This window comes from Narcine bancroftii, chromosome 3 (assembly GCF_036971445.1).
Source record: "Narcine bancroftii isolate sNarBan1 chromosome 3, sNarBan1.hap1, whole genome shotgun sequence".
Taxonomy (NCBI): Eukaryota; Metazoa; Chordata; class Chondrichthyes; order Torpediniformes; family Narcinidae; genus Narcine; species Narcine bancroftii.
The window spans coordinates 25,431,976-25,450,787 of record NC_091471.1 but is presented as its reverse complement, the minus strand read 5'-3'; the positions used below and the strand labels follow the sequence as shown (position 1 = coordinate 25,450,787).

General features: G+C 45.1%; 1 protein-coding gene across 17 annotated transcripts in view; it reads left to right on the top strand.

The window, feature by feature from the left end:
* Positions 1 to 18,812, top strand: part of LOC138757015 (leucine zipper putative tumor suppressor 3) — a 100,810-nt gene that overhangs the window by 36,417 nt on the left and 45,581 nt on the right. For 6 of the 17 annotated variants that reach the window (XM_069923603.1, XM_069923604.1, XM_069923602.1 and 3 more), the window contains one exon: positions 18,003 to 18,116. The exons of 3 other annotated variants lie outside the window; for them this stretch is intronic. The gene's annotated coding sequence lies outside the window, so the exon portion shown is untranslated. Of the gene's footprint in view, positions 1 to 1,761; positions 1,830 to 4,563; positions 4,685 to 18,002; positions 18,117 to 18,812 lie in introns of all 17 variants that reach the window. 8 more of the 17 variants (XM_069923595.1, XM_069923597.1, XM_069923598.1 and 5 more) reach the window with 5 other exon arrangements.

Below are 18,812 nucleotides of genomic sequence, written 5' to 3'. Positions count from 1 at the left end.
GCCCAACTCATCTATGCCGACAAGTGTTTATTTGAGCTGATCCCGTTTGCCTGCATTTGACTCCTCTAAACCTTTCCTAACCGTGTGCCTATCTAAATAATTTTAAAATGCCATAATTTGCCTGCCTCAGTGAGTCAGGAGGTGCTTAGAAGTGTATTCAGCTGGATAGTTTTGGAGGTGGCAAACACCTACCATCATTTACACCGGGCTTTTGTGACAGATATATGTCAGGTTCACAGTGCTGTCCCAATTCGTGGTGGGCAGGAATTCCCAGGAGACGGTGAGGATGTTACATTTGATCGAGAAAGCTTCCTTGAATCATTTTTTTCTGCCTGGTAATCTCTTGCTGTGACAGAACTTGGAATAGTTACCTCAGTCAGATTTGCTTCCTTTATATAATGAGCACATTCCAGGTCTCTGAAGACCCAATGCATCATTTGGGATGACATTGTGAATTTCTGATAGATATTGTTTCTATCAAGTTTTTTTGAGGTCATCTAGTATATTGCTGGCTGCCATTTTCTTAAGCCCTTTTTCCACTGGCATCCCAGTTATATGACCGTGCAGTGTCCCAGGATAGGAAGCCGTTTGTGCTGTTTCCACTGAGCCACCCTTAACCAGGACACTAACTGCTTTTCCAGTGAACACACTCATCCCTGGGGAGTGGAGATGGAATGCATAGAAGTTGTCCTTTTTCCACCAGTTTAATGAGCACACCAGTGTCAGCTGTCGCCGCGGATACGAGTAGGGGTAGAGGCTGTCAATCCCCAGCATCATTTGATGTCACTTGATGCTGGCATGCTAGTTGTTTTCCTTTTCCACTGAACCCTTAACTTGATAATTCGCTGTTAATTCCTGGGACAAGGTGCCAATGGAAAAGGGGCTTTACAGTCTTACGTCGTAGAACAGGCCCTTGAGCCCAACTCATCCATGCCGATCATATCCATTTCTGAACCTTCATTATCCATATATCTGCCTAAATGCCTTTGGAACATTATAATTGTGCCCACTTCCATAGCTTCCTCTGGGAGCTCATTCAAGATATAGGTTGCCTCCGAGTGAAAGAGTTGGCCCTCAGTTCTCCCTGAAACCTCTCCCTTCTCAATTCATCATCCTCATTGAAGGCTCAGTACTGGAGAGGGTTAAGAACTTCAAATTCCTGGCTGTCATCATCTCCGAGGATCTGTCCTGCAACCTCCATGTTGATGCAATCATGAAGGCCCACCAGCGGCTATATTTTGTGAGGTGTTTGAGGAGATTTGGTATGTTATCAGAGACTCTCAAAAACTTCTACAGGTGTACCGTGGAGAGCATTCTGGCTGGTTGCATCACTGTCTGGTATGGAGGGTCCAAATCTCAGGACAAGAAAAAACTCCAGAGGGTTGATAACTCAGCCTGCGACATCACAGGCACCAGACTTCACTCCATTGAGGACATCTACAAGAGGTCGTGTCTTAAGAAGGCAGCCTCTATCCTCAAAGACCCAGGCCATGCCTTCTTCACTCTGTTACCATCGGGAAAAAGGTACAGGAGCCTGAAGACCAGCTCTCAGTGGCACAAGGACAGCTTCTTCCCCATTGCCATCAGATTCCTGAATGAACAATAAATCAAGACACTGCCTTACTTTGACTGACTTTCGCCCACTAATTTTATTTTTGTTTGAGGTGGTTTACATGAATGTTTGCACTGTGACGCTGATGCAAAACAACAAATTTCATGACTTGTTCATGACAATTGATTCTGATTCTGCCTCTTTCCCAGGGCAGGAATAGCAAACATTAGAAGATGTGAACAAGTGAAAGGAGAGAAGTTTAGGGGAGACATCAGGGGTAAGTTTTTTACACAGAGAGTTGTAGGTGCCTGGAATGCCTTGCCAAGGATGGTGATGGAGGCTGAAACATTATGGGCATTTAAGAGAGTCTTAGACAGGCACATGAATGGAAGAAAAATAGAGGGTTATGGGGTAGGGAGGGTTTAATATTTTTTATAAAGAATAAATGGGTCAGCATTACGTGCTGTCCTGATGATATGCATCCAAGGATTCTGAAGGAAATGGCAGAAGTTATAGTTGATGCATTGCTGGTCATATACCAAAATTCCTTGGATTCTGGGCAGGTCCCGGCAGACTGGAAGACAGCAAATGTCGTGCCACTTTTTAAGAAGGGATGTAGGCAGAAGACTGGAAATTATCGGCCAATTAGCTTGACGTCTGTAGTTGGAAAAATGCTTGAAGCCGTCATTAAAGATGAAACAGTGAAACTTTTGGAACGTAAGGGTTCAATCAGGCAAACGCAGCATGGTTTTAGAAAGGGAAGATCTTGTTTGAGAAACTTGTTAGGATTCTTTGAGAATATAATTGGTGCGGTGGATAGAGGGGAATAGGTTGATGTTGTATATTTGGATTTCCAGAAAGCATTTGATAAGGTGCCGCACAAGAGAATTATCAGTAAATTACAGGAAAGTGGATTCCGGGGAAGTCTATTGGCCTGGATTGAAAATTGGTTATCTGACAGGAGGCAGAGAGTCGGGATAAGTGGGAGTTTTTCAGGTTGGCAGAGAGTGGTAAGTGGGGTGCCGCAGGGGTTGGTGCTAGGCCCACAACTGTTCATCATTTACATTGATGACTTGGAGGAGGGGACAAAATGTGGTGTAGCCAAGTTTGCGGAAGACACCAAATTGAGTGGAAGAGCAAATTGTAATGAGGATGTGGAGAGTCTGCAGAGGGATATAGTTAAGCTGGATGAGTGGGCAAAGGTCTGGCAGATGGAGTACAATGTTAGTAAGTGTGAGGTTATCCACTTTGGCTAGAAAGATAAAAGAGCTGAATATTATTTAAAGGGTGAAAAACTACAACATGCTGTTGTGCAGAGGGACTTGGGAGTGCTTGTGCATGAATCGCAAAAAGTTAGGTTGCAGGTGCAGCAGGTTATTAAGAAGGCAAATGGAATGTTGGCCTTCATCGCAAGAGGAATTGAATTCAGGAGTAGGGAGGTAATGTTGCAACTGTGTAAGGTACTGGTGAGACTGCACCTGGAGTACTATGTCCAGTTCTGATCTCCATATTTGAGGAAGAATATACTGGCTTTGGAGACGGTCCAGAGGAGGTTTACTAGGTTGATCCCTGGGATGAAGGGGTTGACTTATGATGAAAGATTAAATCGTCTAGGATTGTATTCGCTCGAGTTCAGAAGAATGAGAGGAGATCTCATAGAAACATATAGGATTAAGAAGGGTATGGTTAGGATAGATGTAGGAAGGTTTTTTGAGGTGGCCGGGGAAACTAAAACGAGAGGACACAGTCTCAAGATTCTGGGGAGTAGATTTAGGACAGAGATGAGGAAAAACAGTTTTTCCCAGAGAATAGTGAATGTTTGGAATTCTCTAACTAGGGAAGTGGTTGAGGCTGCTTCATTAAACATATTTAAAATTCGGTTAGATAAACTTTTACATGATAGAGGAATTAGGGGATCTGGGGAGAAGGCAGGTAGGTGGAGTTAGGTCATAAATTAGATCAGCCATGATCTTATTGAATGGCGGAGCAGGCTCGATGGGCCATTTTTGGCCTACTCCTGCTCCTACTTCCTATGTTCCTATGTTCTTATTACATCAAGGGCCGAAGAGCCTGTACTGTGATGTAGTGTTCTATGGTCAATTCATCTTCACCTTATATTATTCATGGATAATCTATCCCGTGACTATATTCCCTGTGCCCATACAACTGCACAGCTGAATACTGATTCAGTTCCATCTTCAAATTTGCCGTCAATCTCACAGTAGTGGGCCAGGCATCAAATAGAACTAGTGGTATGGTGCCAAGAGAACAACTTTCAATGTCCATAGGACGAAGGAGATGATCATTGACTAGGAGAGGGTCAGAGTCCATGTCCTTATTTCCATTAATGGCTCTGAAGTGGAAAGAGTAGACAGATTCAAGTTCTTGGGAATATCTCCAATGAGCTGGCATGGGACAAAAAAATTGATGTGACAGGCAAGAAAGCACACCAATGCCTTTACCTTCTTAGAAGGAAATTCAGTATGTCCTCCTTATCCCTCAACAACTACCCAGATGCACTATTGAAAGCATACTTAGTAGCAGTTCTACAGGGTGGTATGGGACAAGATCAAAAGAAGTTACAGCTCAGACCACAATGCAAACTACATCTACATCTCCCGTTCCTGGGAAAGGCATCCAACATACTGAAGGATCCATCACACCCCAGTCTCATTCTCTTCTCCATCCCAAGTATGTAAAAGCATGCCCCAACAGGTTTATTTCACTGCAGCCTTCATGCTCCTGAATAAACTCCAAAACAGTGCTATTATGCTGCCCTCACTTCATGCTTTGTTAATTGAGCTCACTCTCTTTTTAAATTCCATATCTGGCAATGATGCTCTTTACATGGTGGTATGAATGTTAGAGATAACCCATCAGTCTGCTCACAGAAGAACCTTTCTCACTGTTTTAAACATTTTGCAACAAACCTAAAGTTACGTGGGATTAGCATTTCTCACTGCAGGGCATCCTGTAATGAATCGCAGTCAATAACACGTGTTTGTTTGTAGTTTTATCCCTTCTGTGCAGCAGGAATCTAGCAATTAATTTGCCAAAGAAATTACCGCAAACAACATGACTGCATCTTGCATTTAGCAATGATGGCTACTGGAAAATCTGTTGCCTTTTGAGGTGGGTTTCCGAGAATAGGACAAGGGAAAAAAGTTCAAGTATTCACAGTTGCCCTGTGAATTTAAACCATGGCTTGAGGCAATATAAATGATGCAGATTGTGAAACCATCTGCAGTCAACAGTGAAGTTTCTGTGCCAAGGATGACATAAGAGACTGGATAATGGCTGGAGGGTGATAACACAGCATCCAATGCTTAAATGCTTTTGTAGTCAAAATGACACCAGACTCTGATCACAAAAGGAAGTCCCCTTTCCAATTTCCAAGTCCTGTGACAGTAGACAATGGGTTGTGATGTTACCGCAGAAATTCTACTGCGCAATGCACAATGTTCCACCGTGTGGTAGATTTATTTTTCATCAGAAAAACAATCGCTGTAGAATCACTTACAAAGTTTGCCCGATTGCCTCTGGGTCCCCGTCCATAACCTTGGTCCTCTCACAGGAGCCAGGCAGCAGGGGTGAAATTTGCCCTGCTCTTTCTATGTGCTAGTGCAGTCTTTTCATAAAGCTGCTCTCAACATCTGAACGAGGCTCTGAAAGTCTCTTTCACTAACCATGAACAAACAAGAGTTCTTAGTTCTAGTTGTGATCACATGACTGATTCACCCCGCCCCCACCACCAGGAAAGTCCCAGAAATATTAATTTGGACAGCTTCGAAACAAGCCAAAGAAGGCACAATGGTTTTTTACTAGTTACTGGTTCAACCAGTTACTAAGTTGACATCGAAGCAATTACTTAGATGTAAATAAGATAGGGGTCTTTAAATGACTGCACAATGGACCTTTTTCTATAAGGGCAAAGAGCAGTACTGAAAGTGCTATTGTAGCGGCAGCTTTTAATAATTAAAAACAAAAATTCAACCAGGATTGGTCGATCAGGCAGTATCAGTGGAGCAGGAAATGACATTATATCTGCAAATTACAAATGAACAATTCATCTACTTTTTTTGCTGCCTCTGTGATGTGTGATCAATGACTACAAAAACTAAAAGTTACCTGACTGATAGGCTTTTATTGGCATAAACAGAAGGCACGTCTCATGTTGCTGACCTATTACCCAAGTTTGTTCTGGGGAAGAGGTTATGACTTTGCCACCATTATTAGGAGAATCAGGGGGAGGAGCCACAGGTACAATCAGCAAGGAGTGGGCCAGCCATAAGCAAACAGTATTAACAGTGGTTCCACCACATTCACCCCTTCTTTTAAAAGAAGTCCAGTGAGGTGAAGTGGGTTCCATGTCCATCACAAATTGTTTGTCCAGTGGTCTTGGCCATTGTGACTGCCTTAGCACCAGCTGTGGCTCAGCCGTTGACTCCTGGACAGTCTGATCATTGTCAGTGGGAGTGGTGTCTGGCAACTGAACTGAGACAGTTGGGGTGGGGGCTGGGGTAGGGTGACATGTCGAGGATGATCATGGGGGGGGTGGTGGATGTACTGGTTGGTCGGCTGGAGTCCTGGGGTCTCCTGAGTGTGCCAGGTCCCGGTAAGACACAATGTGTTTGTGTCCATCTGGGTACGCCACATAAGCGTATTAGGGGCTGGCACAGAGGAGGTGGACCCTCTCAACCAGTAGGTCAGACTTATGGCTTCTCATGTGCTTCTGGTGCAGGACCGACCCTGGGGACGTCAACCAGGATGGCGACATTTTCCCCAATGCGGACTTTCTGGGGAAGGGAAACAACCTTTCATGTGGGTTGGCATTGGTGACAGTGCACAGGAGGGATCTGATTGTGTGGAGTGCTTCAGAGAGGACCTCTTGCCAGTGGGAGACAGGTTGGTCTTTTGACCTCAGGTCTAGGAGGCCTTCCAGATGGTGGCATTCTCCCTTTCCACCTGACTGTTCCCTTGGGGGTTGTAGCTGGTGGTCCCACTCGTGATGATACCTCTGGCCAACAGACGTTGGCACAGCTCATCACTCATGAAGGAGAGGACCCACAGTCACTACGAATATAGCAGAGGTATCTGAACAGGGTGAAGAGGTTTAATGACAGTGGCAGTTGGTCATATTCAGGCAGGGAATGGCAAAGGGGAAACGTGAGTACTCATCAATGATGTTGAGGAAGTACTTGTGGTTCAAAGAGAGTAGGGGCCCCATGCTCAGGTGCTCAAAGGGACAGGTGGACTTAATCAGGTGCAAACCTGTCCAGCTGGTAGAAGTGTGGTTTGCACTCCGCCCTGACCTGGCAGTTTCTGCTTTTCGTCCTGATGTCCTCGATCGAATAGAGGAGGTTGCAGGCTTTGACAAAATGGAAGAACCTGGTGACCTTAGGGTTGCAGAGGCCATTGTGGAGGGCTTATAAATGGTCTATCTGTGCTCTGGTATCCAAAGGCTCATTGAGCTTTCCGGGTTTTCAAGATATCATAGTAATAGATGGAGAGTTCGATTCTCCACCTCAGAATCTTGTCATTCTTGATTTTACCCCACTGGTTATTATTGACGTGAAAGTGATTGCACATTGGTCAGTCAGCAGGGTAAATCGTTTGCCGGAAAGATAGTGCAGCCAGTGCCGTATTGCCTCAACGATAGCCTGGGGCGTTTCCTCGATGGAGGAGTGCTGGATCTTGGGGCATTGGAGGGTGCAGGAGAAAAATGCTACTGGTCTGCCCACCTGGTTAAGTGTTGGTGACCAGGGCAAAGTCGGATGCATCACTCTCCACCTGGAACAGGGTGGATTCGTCCACAGTGTGCATCAAAGCCTTGGCCATATTACCTTCGATGAGACTGAAGCCCTCATGGGCCTCTGTCAACAGGGGAAAGGAGGAGGCTTTTATGAGGGGGCAGGGATTATTGGCATTGTTAGGGACCCACTGGGCATAATAGGAAAATAAACCCCAGGCATCTTTTCTGGCCCTTAAGGCTGTGGGGAAGTGGGTGCTCCAACATGGGGCACATGTGTTTGGGATCGGGGCCAATAACTCCATTCTCCATGATGCAGCCGAGTGTAGCCAGGCGAGATGTGCGGAATACATATTTATCTTTGTTGTAGGTGAGGTTAAGGCTTTTGTCTGTCTGGAGGTATTTCCAGAGGTTGGCGTCATGGTCCTGCAGATCATGGCCACAGATAGTGACATTGTCAAGGTAAGGGTATCTGGCCAGCAGCCCATGCTCATCCACCATTTGGTCCATCTCCCTCTGGAAGATGGAGACTCCATTGGTAACCCTCAGAAAATGGAAGAGGTGGCCATCCACCTCCAAAGCAGTCCTCTGGGCAGATAGAAGCTGGTGGTATGCTGACTATAAGTCAGTGGTGGAAAACACCTGCTATTGGGCGATTTGGTTTACCATGTCGGCTATACGGATGAGGGGGTACACGTTCAGTTACGTAAACCTGTTAATAGTCTGACTGTAGTCGATAACTATTCAGTGTTTTTCCCCACTCTTCACCACCGCTACCTGAGCTCTCCAGGGGCTGGTACTGGATTCGATGATCCCTTCAGTCAGGAGCCGTCTCACCTCTGACTTGATAAAGGCCCTGTCCCCAGAGCTGTATCACCTGCTCTTGGTGGTGATGGGCTTACAGTCATGCGTGAAATTGTCGAACAAAGGTGGGGAGGAAATCTGGAGGGTGGAGAGCCCACAGGACATATTTGGAGGGGAAGGCGGGCAGTTTAAAAACTATTGGTTGTGCACCTTGTGGGGGAGATGGGGCCCATCATATTCCATGGTGGCACTGAAAGTCCAACCCCAGTAGTACAGGTACACAGAGCTGTGGCATCACAAGGAGTTTAAAATGTTTGTACTCTGCACCAAGCATGGTCAGTGTCACTACGCAGCTGCCGTGGATCTCTGCCAAGTGGGACTTAGAGGCCATGGAGACTCTGTAACTCACTGGTCTTACCGCGAGGGAGTAACGCTGCACCACGTCAAGGTGAGTGAAGCTCTCCATGCTCTCCATGCTCCGCCTATCAAAAAGGCAGCTCATCTTGAGCCCATTTAACTCTTCGTCCATCATTGACCTGGCAAGCTGATAAGGGTTGCTTTGATTGTGCGTGACTGAAGCCAGAGTAGCGTCGCTGTCTGATCCGTTGTACTAACTCGTGGTCTTGTAAGATGGTGGCGTCCATGATGGTAGCCCCGTGGCACGCATATGATGCTGTTGTTTTTCCTCGGAAGTGATGTCGTTCAAGATGGTGGTGCTGTTGTTAATCGCAATTTACGTCATCCAAGATGGCAGTGGCCCCCACTGCTAGCACGCAGTGCTGCTTGGGTTAGAAGGTTGCTTGGATTTGCATACTTTCGTGTAGTGTCCCTTCTTCCCACAGCCGGAACAGGCCATGTCCTTTGCCAGGCAGTGTTTCCTGGGGTGCTTCTGCTGGCCACATAAGTTACACTTCAGGTGCTCACTGGCAGCAACGGCCGTAGTCAGGTCAGGACGTGGGGCGTCCTGCAATCCTGCATTCCAAGATGACAGCATCTGCATTCCCCATGCAACGGATGCATTATCGGTCGAGTAAGAGTCCACATTTGGAAGGCTACTTCCAGAGTTTTAGCTAGTTTGATGGCTTTCTGCAGCTTCAGCTCACCCTGTTTTAGCAGTCATCGGTGAATGTAATTTGATCTGATGCTCACATCAGCTCTTCCGTGTACTCTTCCGCTGATACGGCCTTGCAGTCGTTGGCCCATCTGAAGTCTTGCATGACCCAAAGGTAATCATCGATCAACTCCCAAGGTTGCTACTTGTGCCTGGCGTAGTCTTCATTCACCTGGGCCAAGTACTGACCTTTCACAATATCCATTGCTTCTGTGGATTTCTTGTGGTCTCTGACCATCAGGTAAACACGGTGCCCAACCTGTGAAAGCAGTAAGTGCAGCTTGTCTGCATCGGATTGGACAATCGCGGAGGAGGCCTGCAGAAACACATTGAAGCAACATAGCCAGAGTTCGAATTTGTCCGATGTTTCCAGTGGTCACAGGTTGATTTTCAGCCTCTCTGGTCTCAGCAACTTGTCCATTCCAAAAATGTTTTGGTCATAAAATTGATGCGCTATCAATAACTCCAAAGACTAGAGGTTACCTGACTGATAGGCTTTTATTACTATAAACAGAAGGCATGTCTCATGTTGCTGACCTGAGTCCCGAGCTTGTTCTGGGGGTGGAGTTATGGCGCTGCTGCTTTTATTAGGGGAATCAAGGCGGAGGAGCCCCAAATACAATCAACAAGGGGCGGGCCAGCCATACATGTACAAACAGTAAAACAGTGGATCCTCTACACTTTGTAAAGCAGCTAATGTACTGATTAACACATCACACCCCAGCCACACTCACTTCTCCCTCCTTGGGAATATCCAAAATTGAGAAATCATCCACCGATAGGCTTAAAGACAAGAAGGAGACTGCAGATGCTAGCAGATTGAAAATGCGAAATTTAAAATGTCCTTTGCCATGGAAGTGGTTCCGGAAGATTGGAAGATAGCTCACGTTGTTCCATTGTTTAAAAGAGGCTCCAAAGATAACCAAAGGCTTCCAAAGAAATTATAGGTGACCTTGATGTCAGTAGTAGGTAAATTATTGGAAGAGATGTACAGTTATTCAAATTTCCAGGGACTGATTAGGGATAGGCAACATGGCTTTGTGTATGGCTGGTCATGTTTAACCAATCTTGTAGAATTTTTGAGGAGGTTAGCAGGAAAGTTGATGAAGGAAAGGCTGTGGATGTTGCCTACATGGACATAAGGCTTTTGACAAGGTCCCAGGAAGGGACCTTGAAGGAAGGTTTAGACGCTTGGTATTCACTGTGAAGTAGTGAACTGGATTTGACAATGGCTGGACGGGAGAAGCCAGAGAGTAATGGTGGATGATTTAAAATACAAAATGCTGGAGAAGCTCAGCAGGTGAAACAGTGGCCTTTCTGCAGCAAAGATAAAAATACATACCCGACATTTCGGGCTTGAGCCCTTCATCAAGATACCTCGGGGGTCAGTGCTGGCCATTTGGTGTTTTTTATCTATATCAATGATCTTGATGATAATGTGCTGAATTGGATCAACAAGTTTGCAGATGACACTAAGATAGGAGGTGTTGTGAACAGCGAAGAAGGTTTTCAAAGCTTGCAGGGGGATCTGGACCAGCTGGAAAAATGGGCTGAAAAATAGAATTTAATGCAGACAAGTATGAGGTGTTGTATTTTAGAAGGACAAACCAAGAAAGGACATCCACGGTGAATGGCAGGGCACTGAGGAGTGCAGTAGAACAGAGAGACCTGGGTTATAAAGAGCGTTTTTGTCAAATTGGCCTTCATAAATCAAAGTATTGAGTATACGACAGGGGTGGCCAAACCACGGCTCGCAAGCCAAATTTTGCGGCTTGCAGTAATATGTTGGCTGGAGAAGATACCTGCTCTCCTGAAGCCACTACAGGACACTTCAAAGTAAGTGCAGCCAGACCATGGGGTCCAGGGATGCTCACAGCCTGGGCTGCGCGACAAGAAGATGGAAGAGGGAATGGGCACTGGAGGAACACTCCCTGCAGAGGAGCGGAGGGAGCCCGCTGGAGTCAATTCTTGGGCCAGGCCACACCACAGCATAGCACTGCCAATGTGGGATGTGAGGTAGGAAGGACAGGCAAAGCTGAAGGTCCACAGAGGTCAGGAAGCCAGGGCTGGGTCAGGAGAGCCCCAGAGGCAGGGTACCTGTTCAAGGCAAGATGATGGAGACAAGGAGGAGAGGTTTGAGGGGTTCCCCAATGAGGACCTCATCCAGGTGTCAAGCCAGGTTAGAACTGAAGCTGGCAGCAGCAGTGAAGTCCTGTCAGTGGCCATGGATAAGCCCTGGCCCCATCGGATGGAGAGACATCACCAGCATCAAGGTTAGATGGCTGCCTCCACTTCCATCAGCTGCTCCCCTCATCCCACTGGCGACTGGGAAGAGGGGAGTGGAGATGTGGTCCCTCTGGCTTCGCCCTGCTGCAAGAGACAGTTCAGGTATCTGCAGAGACCAATGGCAACAGCATTCCCGAAGAGAACATATCAGAAACAAGAGCAGGAGACATCCATCCTGTCCGTCGAACCTGTTGCCACATTCAGTGAGATCACAGGTGATCTTGCCATGGACCCAGCTCCTCCTTCCCCCATAACCCTTAATTCACCTAGGATGCAAAAATCTACCTTACTGTATCTAAAATATATTTAATGAGGCAGCCTCTAGTGCTTCCTTGGGTGGAGATTTCCACAGAAAATCAGTCAGGATTTTGAAAGTATTTGGTTGTGTATATGTGTACTTTTTGATTATGGAAACTAATTCAAATTTAACTAATTAAAAACCACATACATTATTTCTATAAATATTATTGCGTTTCTTAATATTTATATATATATTTTTGTAACAAAATATTCAATTAAGAGTAAAAATGTGTATATAATTTTTTTTCATGTCTTGCCGCTCTTGAACATCTGAAGTTTATTGTATGTGGCTCTTCCTTTGAGCAAGTTTGGCCACTCCAGTACAGGAGTTGGGATGATATGGTAAAGTTGTCTAAGACATTGTTGAGGCCAAATTTGGAGTATTGTGTGCACTTTTGGTCATCTAACTACAGGAAAGATATCAGTAAGATAGAAAGAGCACAGAGAAGATTTACTAGGATGTTGCCTGGACTTTAGGAACTTTGTTACAGGGAAAGGTTAAACAGAATAGGACTTTATTCCCTGGAGTGTAGAAGAAGGAGGGGAGATTTGATAGAGGTATTTAAAATTATGAGGGGGGTAGACAGAGTAAATATAGGTAGGCTTTTTCCACTGAGGATAGATGAGATACGAACCAGAGGACATGGGTTAATGGTGAAAGGGGAATAGTTTAGGAGGAGCATCAGGGGGAACCTCTTTACACAGAGAGTGGCGGGAGTGTGAAATGAGCTGAAGTGGTGAATGCGGGTTCAATTTTAACATTTAGGAACAATTTGGACAGGAACATGGATGGGAGAGGTATGGAGGGCTGGGTGCAGGTCAGGGTGACGAAGCAGAAAAATGTTTTGTTCAAGAAGGGCCGAAGGGACCTGTTTCTGTGCTGTAATGTTCTATAGTTCTATCTGAAGTGAAGCATAGTCTGCTGGAGGAGCTCAGCCATTCCAAGTGTTTAGGTATTTATTGAGTCTCGATAAAGGGTTTTGGCTCAAAACGTCAACCATTCTTTTTCTCCATTGAGGCCTCTTGACTTGATGAATTCCTCCAGCTAATTGTATTTAACCTTAAAGACATTCCACGAAGCCATCAGGCTCGTGAAGGAACCTCACAATAGTGTTCCCATGCTGCCCTTGCTCTGTACTAATTGATCTTTTCCCTGTTACATCACACACTATAATGTGTGCTTTTCTACTTGTACTCTATACATGTCAGATGTGATTTGCTGGACTACTTGTGGAATGAGTCCTTCTCACTGTACTAGGTATAATGTATAAATCTACAGATCATCGGAATGGGAATACTGCACATGAACAGCAGTCTGAGAAAAAGAAAGCAGGATATAGTTGGAAACTGGGTGCCGATCTCTCAGTGTTGTTGCCCACTGCAGCTTGGGGTGTAATTCATCTAAGGACTACTTTCTTTTGTGGGGAGGAGAAGGGCTAACAAGCTTGTAAGACCCCTGCCCACAGCTTGCTTCTGACCATATTAATGCCAATGGAATCTTCTTGTGCCACTATTCCAACATTAGGATGTTTTCTGGACTGAGCTTCTCTGGTTTCAATATTCTCTTGGGGGTGGGGACAGACAGGGTTTTGAGGTTACAAGACTGAAGAGTTTGCTGATGCTGGAGTCTGGAGCAAAAAAAAATCAACAACCAGAAGAACTTGAAGATCTATGAGGGAAAGGGACAATTGGCATCTCAGGCCTAGAAACAACTCGACTGCTGAGTTTTTCCAGCGGGTTAGTTTTTGCTCTATATCAGTACAAGCCTTTCCACGGTGAACTTTGGAATTTCCACTTTGCGTTGGAAATTCTCCGGTGATTTCACACGGACGTCTGTAACTGAATGATTTTCCACTCTGGATTTCTCAGCATCCCACCCTAATGAGTCCCTTTGTCATGTTAAGCAGTGAATAATTTGGAGCAAACAATTGCTTTCAAACTGTCAAAGTGCCCCTCTGTGCTGAGCAAGGGTAGGAATGATCAGATAGAAGCATCCTTGGTCTTTTAATTCCAATGTTCTTTTCCCCAGTGGAGTGCTTCAAGGCACTCCACTCTACTCCGTGCAACTCAAATCAACTCACTCCACTCAACTTCAGACACTCCATTCTTTGCCTTTCACAATAATTGTGTTGTATACTTGCCCACTGCCAACATCAGAGAGCAACCTTTGATTTATGTGCTAGACAGTATTGGATATTCCTAAAACCAACACTGTCAATGTATATTTAGGATGGTGTTAACCTAACCACCTTATGCGACCTTCAAATTAAATTGTGAAGATTCAAATAATTGCATTCTACCATGCAGAAGGCCATCTTCCTTCATTCCCCTGTTGGGATACAGGCATTGTTGGCAAGGCCAGCATTCATTACCTGCATCTAATTGCTCTTGAACAGACAGTGCTGAGCTATGGTCCTGAACTGTCACAGTCCTTCTGGAGGAGAAAGGAGCTCTGGGATTAAGACCCAAGTATGAAGAAGGAATGAGGAAATGTTTCCAGGTCTGAATGGTGTGTGACCTGCAGGTAGTGATGTTCACATGCTTCTGTTGTCTCTGTCCACCTTGAAGGTTATGGATATGGATATTCATGTTAGCCATTTCAGCTCTGGGAAAAAGGCTCTGGTCATCCACACAATCAATACTTATCATCATCTTATATACCTCTTATCAGGTCACCCCCTCATCTCCGGCCCTGTTGGTGTTCATCAGCTAGTGCAGCTAATGGCCTGCTTTAAATATTCTGATATAAACATCTAGAATTCTTAAGGGCTTTGCAATTCTAAATTAGAATTTAAAAATTACATTAATTATTATTCTCATAGTTAACAAGGAAGGTCTGAAAGCACTTTACAGCCAATTAGAGCTCTGACAAAAGAGTTTCAAATCAGTGTTTGCATGCTGGCACAATAGGATCTTTTATCAATAGATCATAGATAATAGACAATAGATAATAGATCATAGATAATCTTCTCTTTGACTTGGCTTCGCGGACGAAGATTTATGGAGGGGGTAAAAGTCCACGTCAGCTGCAGGCTCGTTTGTGGCTGACAAGTCCGATGCGGGACAGGCAGACACGGTTGCAGCGGCTGCAGGGGAAAATTGGTTGGTTGGGGTTGGGTGTTGGGTTTTTCCTCCTTTGCCTTTTGTCAGTGAGGTGGGCTCTGCGGTCTTCTTCAAAGGAGGTTGCTGCCCGCCAAACTGTGAGGCGCCAAGATGCACGGTTGGAGGCGATATCAGCCCACTGGCGGTGGTCAATGTGGCAGGCACCAAGAGATTTCTTTGGGCAGTCCTTGTACCTTTTCTTTGGTGCACCTCTGTCACGGTGGCCAGTGGAGAGCTCTCCATATAACAGGATCTTGGGAAGGCGATGGTCCTCCATTCTGGAGACGTGGCCCATCCAGCACAGCTGGATCTTCAGCAGCGTGGACTCGATGCTGTCGACCTCTGCCATCTCGAGTACTTCGACGTTAGGGATGAAAGCGCTCCAATGGATGTTGAGGATGGAGCGGAGACAACGCTGGTGGAAGCGTTCTAGGAGCCGTAGGTGATAATAGACAATAGATCATCTTTGTTCATGCCCTCCTAGATAGTAAAGACAGTTGCCATAGATTGCAGCAGGATCTTGATCAATTGGTTAATGGAATGTTTGAAGGGCTTTAAGAGAGAGAAGTTTGAGGTACTGCATTTTGGGAGCCCTATCGTGGGTAGGACCTACACAGTGAGTCATAGGAATCAAGGGGTGTTGTGGAGCCGAGGGATTGAGGAGGTACCATGAAAGTGGTGACACAGGTGGTCAAAAATGCTTTCAGTACATTGACCTTCATCAGTTAGAGTACTGAGCATGGAAGTTAGGAAGTCATGTTGCAATTGTGTAAGACATTGGTGAAGCCCCATTTGGAGTATTATGTTCCATTTTGGACACCGTGCTGCAGGAAAGATGTTGTCCAACCTGAGAGGGTGCAGATAAGATTTAAGAGGGTGTTGCCTGGAGTCGAGGGCCTGAGCTATGGGGAGAGGTTGAGAAAGCTAGGGGCTTTATTTCTTGAAGCGCAGGACGATGAGGGGTGATCTTATAGAGATGTACAAAAATGTGAGCGGAATAGATCAGTTGGATGCAGACAGCCTTTTTGCCCAGAATAGGTGAATCGGTAGGCAGTTCTCATGGGTTTAAGGTGAAGAGGAGAGATTTAACAAGAACCTGAGAGTAACTGTTTTATACAGAGTGTATGGAGCAGGCTGCCGGAGGAGGGGGTGGTCAAGGCAGGTACTATTGCACCATTTAAGAAAGAATTGGATGGATAGATGGACAGGATGGGCTAATGCAGGCAGGTGGATTGAGTATAGGTGGGACAGTTTGGTCAGGTTGGCCATATTGGGCCATGCTGTATGGCTCTATGACTCCTGCACTAAACGTTCAGTTCCAGAAGGTGTAATATTGATTGTGAAGAATAATGACTGCTGTAAGGACTGAGGACTGTACCATGTCACTATCTGGGCTCTGGGCTGCATCAATGATTACAGTCAGTTCAAGAGGACAGAATGTAGTGCACCTTTGAGTAAGCCACACACTGTACTACAACTCCTCTTGTCTCATCCTGTGACATTTTCAATAATGTTTGTCAAGCGCAATTGTAAAATACACACCGTGTATGGACACCATGTACACAATTGGACTACTGTATGCAGTTCAGGTCACCACTCCGTAGGAAGCGGGGGGATTGCACTGCAGAGAATACTGCAGGATATTGCCCAGATTGGAAGATTTTAGTTATGGGGGGAGATTAGATAACCCTGGCTTTTTCTCCCTAAAGCAAAAGAGCCAAGGGATGACCTGATTGAAATGTGCAAGATTATGAGAAGCATAGATAGGGCAGATAGTCAGGGCACAGGTTTAAGGTAATCAGTGTTAAAGGGGATTTTAGAGGTACATTTTTGTTACACAGACAGTGATTGGTATCTGGAACATGCAGCCAAAGGAGGTGGGATCAGGTCCAATTAGTTTTTACTGTTCCTGCTAAAGTTGGGAACATAAATCATTAAAATAAGCTCACGAGGAGGCCATTACTCCAGATTGGTAAGTTATGAGAAATAAAGATTGTAAGAATGCATTTCCAGTAGCGGGGCATTTAAAGCAAAAGGGCAGAAGTCTAAGGTTTAGAGGGGATCTGAGGGGAAATTATTTCATGTGGAGGTTGGAATCTGGAATGTTGCCTGAGACATTGGTGGAGGCATGTACCCTCTCAACACTGCAGGGCATCTAGACAAGCACTTGAATGGGCAGGGTACTGAAGGGTTTGGACCTAATGTTAATGGGATTGGTATTGATAACTGCATTGGTCAGCATGGACAAAGGGTCTGTTTCTTTGCTGTACAACTCCATAAGCTGACATTTCGTTCACAAGCAAGAAAGAGGATAATGTCTTGCCATGTATCTACTGAGTGGGACAGACCCACTCTTCTCTAGGTGTGACTTCTGTTGCTACTGAGCAAGCAACTAGTTTGCCTAATCTTTTCCACGTATGATTAGTTGGACTGAGAATCACAGAAATTATGTCAGACAATGGAGTTGTATTGTATGGTTTCCTGTCTCCAGCAGGTTACCTCTTTAATTAGAAAGAGCCATCAGATTAACAGAGAAAGCACGAAATAATAAGCCATGTGATCCTTCCCCAGACCTTTGCAATGCAACCGGTCATGGATTTCAGGACTACTTATTTGTGTCTTAAAGTAAGACTCAACAAACCCTTCCTGGTCCAATTATATCTTGAACTACATTAATCATTCTTGACTGGTTGCTTGTCTTGGCATGATGTGCATTCGAAGCTCTGGAGTCATGATCTACACAGTTATTCATACTTGTAACCCATGACCCATTTCATAACTAAATGATCATGGCTCCTTTTTCCATTAGGCCAGCATTAGGAATATAAATTTCTTCAATGCTTGTGTCTCCTTGGAGTTCCTGAGTTTTATTCTTTTACCATCTATTGATACCTGGAATGCATTGCCAGGGGTAGTGGTGGAGGCTGGTACAAGAGGGACATTTAAAAGTCTCCTAGAAAAGAAGTGGAGGATGATGAGTGTGTGGAGGGAAGGGTTAAATTACAGAGTAAGTTCACAAGAGGTTGGCACAAATATTGTGCACTGAAAGGCCTGTACTGTGCTGTAATATTCTATGTTCTGTTTCTTTCATTTAAAAGAAAAATTAAATCCATGAAACCTGTGCCGCCCAATTAGCCTACCAACCCCATACGTTTTAGAAGGCGGAAGGACACCAGAGCACAAGGAAAAACCCCTGCAGACACGGGGAGAAGGTAAAAACTCCTTACAGACTGCACCAGATTCGAAGCTTGGTTGCCGGCGTAGTAATAGTGTCACACAAACACACTGTGCTGTTGTATTCCAACCTACTGAGGGTTACGTGAGCCAGAGGAATGAGTTTGAGGAGCACGTCCCTGAATTTGCACGTTGCCTTGTGAACATTGGTTGCAACCAGCATTCAACATTGAGGCCAGTGACTTTCATTGAGCAGAAAAGTACCTCTGCCCATCCAGATGTGCGTCAGTGCACATTGTGCAAATTTTCCTGATTGTGCTTGACAAGGTGTTACAGAATGAGGTGGGGTGGATGTCCTCAAATCGGGAAGTCTAGGTCCAAAAGTCTAGACACTAAGTACAAAAGGCTGGATACAAAATTGAGATTTAGAGCAGAGGACAGAAAGTTTATAAGGCGGGTGGATTCACTTACATCCAGTGGTTGTGGCATAAATTATCCCCAAATTAAACATCAATTTTAGGTGTTGGTGAAGGGGGAGAAACTGAGTTGGTTTGAGTGCGTGTAATTGGGTTCAGCTTGTTTACATGAACAATGAACATATCTGCGAGGATGTGTACATGATAATGAGGTAGAGGCTGCAGTAAAATTTTAAGAAGCGATTGGAAAATGTACTTTTAAATTAAATATTAATGAAATAGAGCAAGAGAAAGAAAATGGATTTTGAACTGAAAGCA